This window comes from Lissotriton helveticus, chromosome 3_1 (assembly GCF_964261635.1).
Source record: "Lissotriton helveticus chromosome 3_1, aLisHel1.1, whole genome shotgun sequence".
In the NCBI taxonomy this organism is placed as follows: domain Eukaryota; kingdom Metazoa; phylum Chordata; class Amphibia; order Caudata; family Salamandridae; genus Lissotriton; species Lissotriton helveticus.
The window spans coordinates 334,622,352-334,631,080 of NC_136061.1; positions in this window are offsets into that span (position 1 = coordinate 334,622,352).

Genomic DNA, 8,729 nt, shown 5'->3' on the forward strand with positions numbered 1-8,729 from the left:
TCATGTATCTGTTGAGACCCTGAGACTGCGGAGTCTGCTGAGCCCATGTGTCTGTTGAGACCCTGAGACTGTGGAGTCTGCTGAGCCCATGTTTCTGTTGAGACCCGTATACTGCAAAATCTGCTGATCCCATGTGTTTATCAAGTCCCTGAGATTGTGGAGTCTTCTGAATCCATGTGTTTAATACGCCTCATGGACTGACTGTGGAGTCTGCTGAGCCAAAGTGTCTGATGAAAGCCTGAGACTACGGAATCTGCTGATCCCAAGCGGTTGTTAAGACCCATACACTGCAGAGTCTGCTGAGCCCATGTTTCTGTTGAGCTCTTCAGACTGTGAAGTCTGCTGAGTCCATGTTTCTGTTGAGCCCTTCAGACTGTGGAGTCTGCTGAGTCTATGTGTCTGTTGAGACCCTGAGACTGCGCAGTCTGCTGAGCCCATGCATCTGGTCAGCTCCAGAGCCTGTGGATTCTGCTGAGCCCCTGAGTGTAGCACCTGAAACTGGATGTCATGTGTCTGGTCAGCCCTTGAGACCGTGAAATCTGTCCGGATCAAGCCCGTCCCTGAGACCGGGGAGCCTTCTCAGCTACTATTTCTGGCCACCCTATCAGAATGTGGAAAATGCCCAGCACATGTTCTTCTCCAACACTGAGACTGGGAGAGGCAATGGATCTGGTAAGCCCCTAAGGGTGTGGCGTTTTCGGAGCCCCTGGATGTGGTCAGACTCCGATGTTGTAAAGTTCGTGCTCCCCTGTGTTTTGTCATCTGCTGAGAAAGCAAGATTCACTGATTCTATGTGTCTGGTCAGTCCGTGAGAGTGTGGAGTTTGCTGATTGCTTGTGTCTCGTCAGTCCATGAGGGTGTGGAGTTTGCTGATTCCCTGTGTCTGGTCAGTCCATGAGGGTGTTGAGTTTGCTTATTCCCTGTTTCTCGTCAGTCCGTGAGGGTGTGGCATTTGCTGAATCCCTGAGGCTTGTCAGTCCATGAGGGTGTGGAGTTTGCTGATTCCCTGTGTCTGGTTATTCCGTGAGGGTGTGGAGTTTGCTTATTCCCTGTGTCTGGTCAGTCCGTTAGGGTGTGGAGTTTGCTGATTCCTTGTGTCTGGTCTGCCCGTGAGGCTGTGGAGTTAGCTGATTCCCTGTGTCTGGTCAGTCCGTGAGGGTGTGGTGTTTGCTGATTCCCTGTGTCTCGTCAGTCCGTGAGGGTGTGGAGTTTTCTGATTTCCTGTGTCTCATTAGTCTGTGAGAGTATGGAGTTTGCTGAGTCCCTCTGTCCGGTCAGTCCATGAGGGTGTGGAGTTTGCTTATTCCCTGTTTCTCGTCAGTCCGTGAGGGTGTGGCATTTGCTGAATCCCTGTGGCTTGTCAGTCCATGAGGGTGTGGAGTTTGCTGATTCCCTGTGTCTGGTTATTCCGTGAGGGTGTGGAGTTTGCTGATTCCCCGTGTCTGCTTTGTCTGGGAGGGTGTGGAATCTGCTGATTCCCTGTGTCTTGTCAGTCCGTTAGGGTGTGGAGTTTGCTAATTCCTTGTGTCTGGTCTGTCCGTGAGGCTTTGGAGAAAGCTGATTCCCTGTGTCTGGTCAGTCCGTGAGGGTGTGGTGTTTGCTGATTCCCTGTGTCTCGTCAGTCTGTGAGGGTGTGAAGTTTGCTGAGCCTCTGTGTCTCGTCAGTCCGTGAGGGTGTGGAGTTGCTGATTCCCTGTGTCTCATCAGTCCGTGAGGGTGTGGAATTTGCTGATTCCATGTGTCTGATCAGTCAGTGACTGTGTGGAGTTTGCTGATTCCCTGTGTCTCGCCAGTCCGTGAGGGTGTGAAGTTTGGTGATTCCCTGTGTCTAGTCAGTCTGTGAGGGTGTGGAGTTTAGTGATTCCCTATGCCTGGTCAGTCCGTTAGGGTGTGGAGTTTGCTGATTCCCTGGGTCTGGTGAGTCCATGAGGGTGTGGAGTTTGCTGATTCCCTGTGTCTGGTCAGTCCATGAGGGTTCGGAGTTTACTGATTCTCTGTGTCTCGTCAGTCCATGAGGTTGTGGAGTTTGCTGATTCCCTGTGTCTGGTCAGTTCTTGAAGGTATGGCGTTTGCTTAGCCTCTGTTCCTCGTCAGTCCGTGAGGGAGTGGAGTTTGCTGATTCTCTGTGTCTTGTCAGTTCGTGAGGGTGTGGAGTTTGCTGATTCCCTGTGTCTGGTCAGTCCATGAGGGTGTTGAGTTTGCTGATTCTCTGTGCCTCGTCAGTCCATGAGGGTGTGGAGTTTGTTGATTCCCTGTGTCTGGTCAGTCCTTGAAGGTGTGGAGTTTGCTTAGCCTCGGTTCCTCGTCAGTCCGTGAGGGAGTGGAGTTTGCTGATTCCCTGTGTGTCATCAGTTCGTGAAAGTGTGGAGTTTGCTGATTCCCTGTGTCTCGTCAGTTTGTGAGGATGCAGAGTTTGCTGGTTCCTTGAGTCTCGTCAGTCTGTGAAGGTGTGGAGTTTGCTGAGCCTCTGTGTCCTGTCAGTCTGTGAGGGTGTGGACTTTGCTGATTCCTTGTGTCTGGTCATCCGTGAGGCTGTGGAGTTTGCTGATTCCCTGTGTCTAGTCAGTCCTTGAGGGTGTGGAGTTTGCTGATTCCTTGAGTCTCGTCAGTCAATGAGGGTGTGGAGTTTGCTGATTCCCTGTGTCTGGTTATTCCATGAGGGTGTGGAGTTTGCTGATTCCCTGTGTCTGCTTTGTCCACGAGGGTGTGGAATCTGCTGATTCCCTGTGTCTGGTCAGTCCGTTAGGGTGTGGAGTTTGCTGATTCCTTGTGTCTTGTCTGTCCATGAGGCTGTGGAGGTAGCTGATTCCCTGTGTCTGGTCAGTCCGTGAGGGTGTGGAGTTAGCTGATTCCCTGTGTCTGGTCAGTCCGTGAGGGTGTGGTGTTTGCTGATTCCCTGTGTCTCGTCAGTCCATGAGGGTGTGGAGTTTGCGGAGCCTCTGTGTCTCGTCAGTCCGTGAGTGCGTGGAGTTTGCTGATTCCATGTATCTGATCAGTCAGTGAGGGTGTGTAGTTTGCTGATTTCCTGTGTCTCATCAGTCTGTGAGAGTGTGGAGTTTGCTGAGTCCCTCTGTATGGTCAGTGCATGAGGGTGTGGAGTTTGCTTATTCCCTGTTTCTACTCAGTCCTTGAGGGTGTGGCATTTGCTGAACCTCTGTGTCCCGTCACTCCGTGAGGGTGTGAAATTTGCTGATTCCCTGTGTCTAGTTATTCCATGAGGGTGTGGAGTTTGCTGATTCCCCGTGTCTGCTTTGTTCACGAGGGTGTGGAATTTGCTGATTCCCTGTGTCTGGTGAGTCCGTTAGGGTGTGGAGTTTGCTGATTCCTTGTGTCTGGTCTGCCCCTGAGGCTGTGGAGTTATCTGATTCCCTGTGTCTGGTCAGTCCATGAGGGTGTGGTGTTTGCTGATTCCCTGTGTCTCATCAGTCTTTGAGAGTGTGGAGTTTGCTGAGTCCCTCTGTCTGGTCAGTCCATGAGGGTGTGCAGTTTGCTTAGTCCCTGTTTCTCGTCAGTCCATGAGGTTGTGGCATTTGCTGAATACCTGTGGCTTGTCAGTCAATGAGGGTGTGGACTTTGCTGATTCCCTGTGTCTGGTTATTCCATAAAGGGTGTGGAGTTTGCTGATTCCCCGTGTCTGCTTTGTCCACGAGGGTGTGGAATTTGCTCATTCCCTGTGTCTGGTCAGTCCGTTAGGGTGTGGAATTTGCTGATTCCCTGTGTCGCGTCAGTCCGTGAGGGTGTGGAATTTGCTGATTCTATGTGTCTGATCAGTCAGTGACTGTGTGGAGTTTGCTGATTCCCTGTGTCTCGCCAGTCCGTGAGGGTGTGGAGTTTGGTGATTCCCTGTGTCTAGTCAGTCTGTGAGGGTGTGGAGTTTGGTGATTCCCTATGCCTGGTCAGTCCATTAGGGTGTGGAGTTTGCTGATTCCCTGGGTCTGGTGAGTCCATGAGGGTGTGGAGTTTGCTGATTTCCTGTGTCTGGTCAGTCCACGAGGGTTCAGAGTTTACTGATTCTCTGTGTCTCGTCAGTCCATGAGGTTGTGGAGTTTGCTGATTCCCTGTGTCTGGTCAGTCCTTGAATGTATGGAGTTTGCTTAGCCTCTGTTCCTCGTCAGTCCGTGAGGGAGTGGAGTTTGCTGATTCTCTGTGTCTCGTCAGTTCGTGAGGGTGTGGAGTTGCTGATTCCCTGTGTCTGGTCAGTCCATGAGGGTGTTGAGTTTGCTGATTCTCTGTGCCTCGTCAGTCCATGAGGGTGTGGAGTTTGTTGATTCCCTGTGTCTGGTCAGTCCTTGAAGGTGTGGAGCTTGCTTAGCCTCTGTTCCTCGTCAGTCCGTGAGGGAGTGAAGTTTGCTGATTCCCTGTGTGTCATCACTTCGTGAAAGTGTGGAGTTTGCTGATTCCCTGTGTCTCGTCAGTTTGTGAGGATGCAGAGTTTGCTGGTTCCTTGAGTCTCGTCAGTCTGTGAAGGTGTGGAGTTTGCTGAGCCTCTGTGTCCTGTCAGTCTGTGAGGGTGAGGACTTTGCTGATTCCTTGTGTCTGGTCATCCGTGAGGCTGTGGAGTTAGCTGATTCCCTGTGTCTGGCTAGTCCTTGAGGGTGTGGAGTTTCCTGATTCCCTGTGTCTAGTCAGTCCTTGAGGGTGTGGAGTTTGCTGATTCCCTGTGTCTCGTCAGTCCATGAGGGTGGGGAGTTTGCTGATTCCCTGTGTCTCATCAGTCTGTGAGAGTGTGGAGTTTGCTGATTCCCTCTGTCTGGTCAATTCAATTCAAATTAGTCTTTATTTCGACTTTTAGTCATAAAAGACATACATAAACATATTAAAACAACAATTCATCATTATTACATCCATAAAATGTTTACAAGGGAATTCATCACTTGATCATCCAATTATTGTTATCCAGACATTAGGTACTTCGACACAACGTGTTAAAAAAAAAAAATAAGTAATGTGCTTGATAAAATCATTAAATTTAAAACCAAGTAATTTCCTGCGTAGATGTCAGACTATATATATGGGGGCTACAATTCTTTGAGCTGATCCCGTCTTATTAGCCATGTCCACTTTAAAAATTTTGCAAGCGCAACCACCACACTTTCTGAGCAGTCAGTTTTGAGAATTCTAAGTGCTTCTGTCCCACACTGGATTCCCTTTTGTATGCAAATCGGCCTAATCCATTTATGGCGGGGAGCTTTGTATAGTGGGCACACAAACAACAGATGGGCTATGTTTTCTAGATGTACTGAAGAGAAGGGACACATTTGATCGTTTGTATTACTAGACCATTTGCTAGTGAATGTTTTAATAGGAAGGTTTCCTACCCTGAACTGATGGAACAGTTTTCTATCATGTGGTATTGTGATGAAGTCCCAATAGCTCTCATACATAGGAATGTGTTTTTGCTCCAAAAAGACTCCTGTGAGCGATGGAGCTGTATGTTTCTGAAACTCCTCTTGGGTTACATGTACCCAGTAAGCCTCTTTCAGAGTTTTTTTGGATGGGAAGATGTTCTCCTCAGGTTTTTCCCATAAATGCCCCATACCTAATTCCATAAATAAGGATTTAACCTTCCTGAACCACAGTATTTTCCCTCCAGAGTCCATATTTCTTATTTCTAGAAGTGCTAGAGCATAGTGGGACAGTTCGGGTGTAACCCAAAGTCTCCTCCAATAAGCAATTGGTCTGAAACTGCATATGTCCTCTATTTTATAGCAGCCCAGGTCCATATACAAAGGTATAGTTGGTGTTGATTGTGGGAGCCCTGTTATGCATCTTAAAAATTTATTTTGTGCATTTTTTAAGGCCGTAACGTCGGAAACCCCCCACAATTCCGCCCCATATAACATAGAAGATCTCACTTTTGTGTCATATATTTTGAGTACAGGGGCTATTGGTTTTGTGACTGATGACTTAAACTCTCTCAGTAATACACCTGCCAATTGTGCATGCTTGGTTGTTAAGTAAGACATGTGGGGCTTCCACTCTAGCCGTGATCCCAGTGTAATGCCCAGATAACTAAAGCTGCCTGTCTGTTCTAGCATTTCACCATTCATGGAAACTCTGCCCTTGATCCTCCTGTGCCTGTGCATCACCATAAATTTTGTCTTGGACACGTTTATTACTAGGCCATAGTCGTTGCAAAATTTTTCAAAGCACCCTATTGCTTTCTGTAGCCCTTCCTGTGTTTTGGAAATTAAAAGGGTGTCATCTGCAAACATTAGCAGGGGAACTGGAATGCCATTTTGTTTCGGTGCATCTGTGTTTGCATCCCTATAATAATCTGTAACCCGGTTTATGTATAGCGTAAATAGTGTTGGGGCCAATACGCACCCTTGTCTGACACCCCTTTCTGTTGGGAATCTATCTGTGACTTGGCTCTGAGTTCCCCATCTGACCTGCGCGTTGTTGTTTTCATGAAGTTTAATAACGACTGTCAGAAGTTCAGGCGGCATGCCTTGTTCGTGAAGCGCTCGCCATAGCCTGTCTCGTGGCACAAGGTCAAATGCCGCTTTTAAGTCGACGAAGGCTGCATATAATGTGCCACCCCTAGAATCACCCATTTTCAGTATATAGTCGAGAACCTGAAAACTTGGTCCACTGTACTGGTATAGGGGGGGAATCCAGCCTGAAACGTAGACATAACCCCCGAATCCTCAATCCAGTTCTGAATTCTAAAAAGAACCATTATGGCCATTACCTTTTGAATACAGGCTATTAAACTGATCGGCCTGTAGTTAGCAGGATCTGCCCGATCGCCTTTTTTAAAAATAGGTATAATTTCGGCTCCCCTCCATAGTCCCGGCAAGGTTGAGCCCCTGGCAATAGCGTTTGCCAACAGTTCAATATATGGGACCCAGACCTCTTTACTGTGTAGAAAAAGATCTGCTGGGATTTTGTCCGGGCCGGGTGCTCTTCCTCTTGGTATTGAATTGAGAGCACATTCAACATCTCTCTGACTAAACACTAGTACAGTTGTGGGTAGACAATTACTGATAGATTCCGGGGCATCTGTAAGTACACTATTTGTGTTGGCAAACTGGGCCTTGAAATACAATATCCAGCATTCCGGAGGGACAGAATTAGCCGGCTGCGATTTTTGATTCCCCTTACCCCATCTCACTAAGTTCCAGAAACCAATCATGTCTCTGGACTTACTGGCCTCGTATAATTCTTCCCAATAATTGTTATCCCAAGCTTTTTTTGCCCCTTGCTGTATTTGTTTATAGTGTCGTCTAGCGCCCTGAATCTTCTCTCTGTCATTGGTTCGCACCGCTATTGCTAAAGACTTGTATGCTACCCTACAATTTTTATCGTACCAAGAATCATGTTTCCGACTAGTTTTACGCATACGTTTTTTACTTGACTTAATAAAAAATGTGCTGAGTTTTAAAAAAAGGGTTGTGTGGATATCAGTTACCCTAGTCTCATAATCGTCCTGGGATGAATAGCCCTGTATGTCAGCAGTAGCAGCCTTTACCAAGGTGTCCATTTCTACAATAGAGTCGGGATTACCCAGACACTCGGCCCATCTCAGCCGCCTTGAGTCATTTGCCTGAACAATATCGCCCGGTGTTTCAATTTCATCTTTTCCCGGGCCCTTAAGGAGCTGTATATCTAGGCTGAGTGGGTTATGATCACTCTCTATTCTTTGGATTATGGTCATATCACATATGGACCACCAAAATTCTAGATTCACTAGGATGTAATCTATTCTGCTTGTGCTCAGACTATTGTTGAATGTGGGATTGCCCTGCCTATCCCCTTGTGTTCTCCCATTTGCAGCTCTAAACCCGCACTCAAGACTTAAAGTCTTGAGTTGGAGGGCTGCTTGGGTCCACCTCTTTATTGGGGGTATATTAAGTGAGGGGATTTGCCAGGAGATATCTTCTGCCTCGGTGAGTTTTAAATCGCTTTGATCCAGGGGCTCAAAAGTGCAATTAAAATCACCACATATTAAGACGTTTGCATTTCCCCTCAATGTTCTCACATAATAGCCCAATGCCTCGACTGTCTCTGACGATTTCCCTCCCGGTTTTCCCCTAGCATATACATTAAAAATTAATAATTCACCAAACTCAGGAGACTTTAACTTTATCGCCAATATATCTTTGGAATTGGTTACTAGCTGAGTTTTGTATATCTGTCGTCCTGTTTAACCCAGGTTGTCAGACCCCCCATAGGCCTGCCCTTTTTGGTATTGGTTGCGGCTATCGCAAATTGTAAATAGCCTTGTCTGTATTGGGGTTCAATAGCCCAAGTTTCCTGCATGATGACTATCATATAGTTATCAATGAAGTCAATCCAGTCCCGTGAAGCCATCTTATTCCTAAGACCTGCCACATTCCATGATACCAGGAACTGCCCACCCGGGACGTTAGTTGTTTCTTTTTGGGCCTGATTACACTCAGGGCGTGGTTCCCCAGAAAGAGTAATTGATCCCGTGGTTCCTTGAGGATTGACATGTGAGCCCCTGGCAACTACTTCTGTTTGTCCCATGAAACAATTGTTTTGGTTAGTATTGCCTACACTGTGTTTGGGTAAGACAGTATCATTTTCTCCCTTTCTTGTTAGATCGGTGTTTGGGTCAGACATTACTTTAGTATCACACAAATTAGCCCCTGAGATCGTAACTATCTCAGTATTTTTGAGGTTAGCTTGACATAACTTTGCATCTTTGTGTTGTAATCCTAAAGTGCCTCGTGCAGACAGGAGATGAGCGGCTGTTTTAGTCC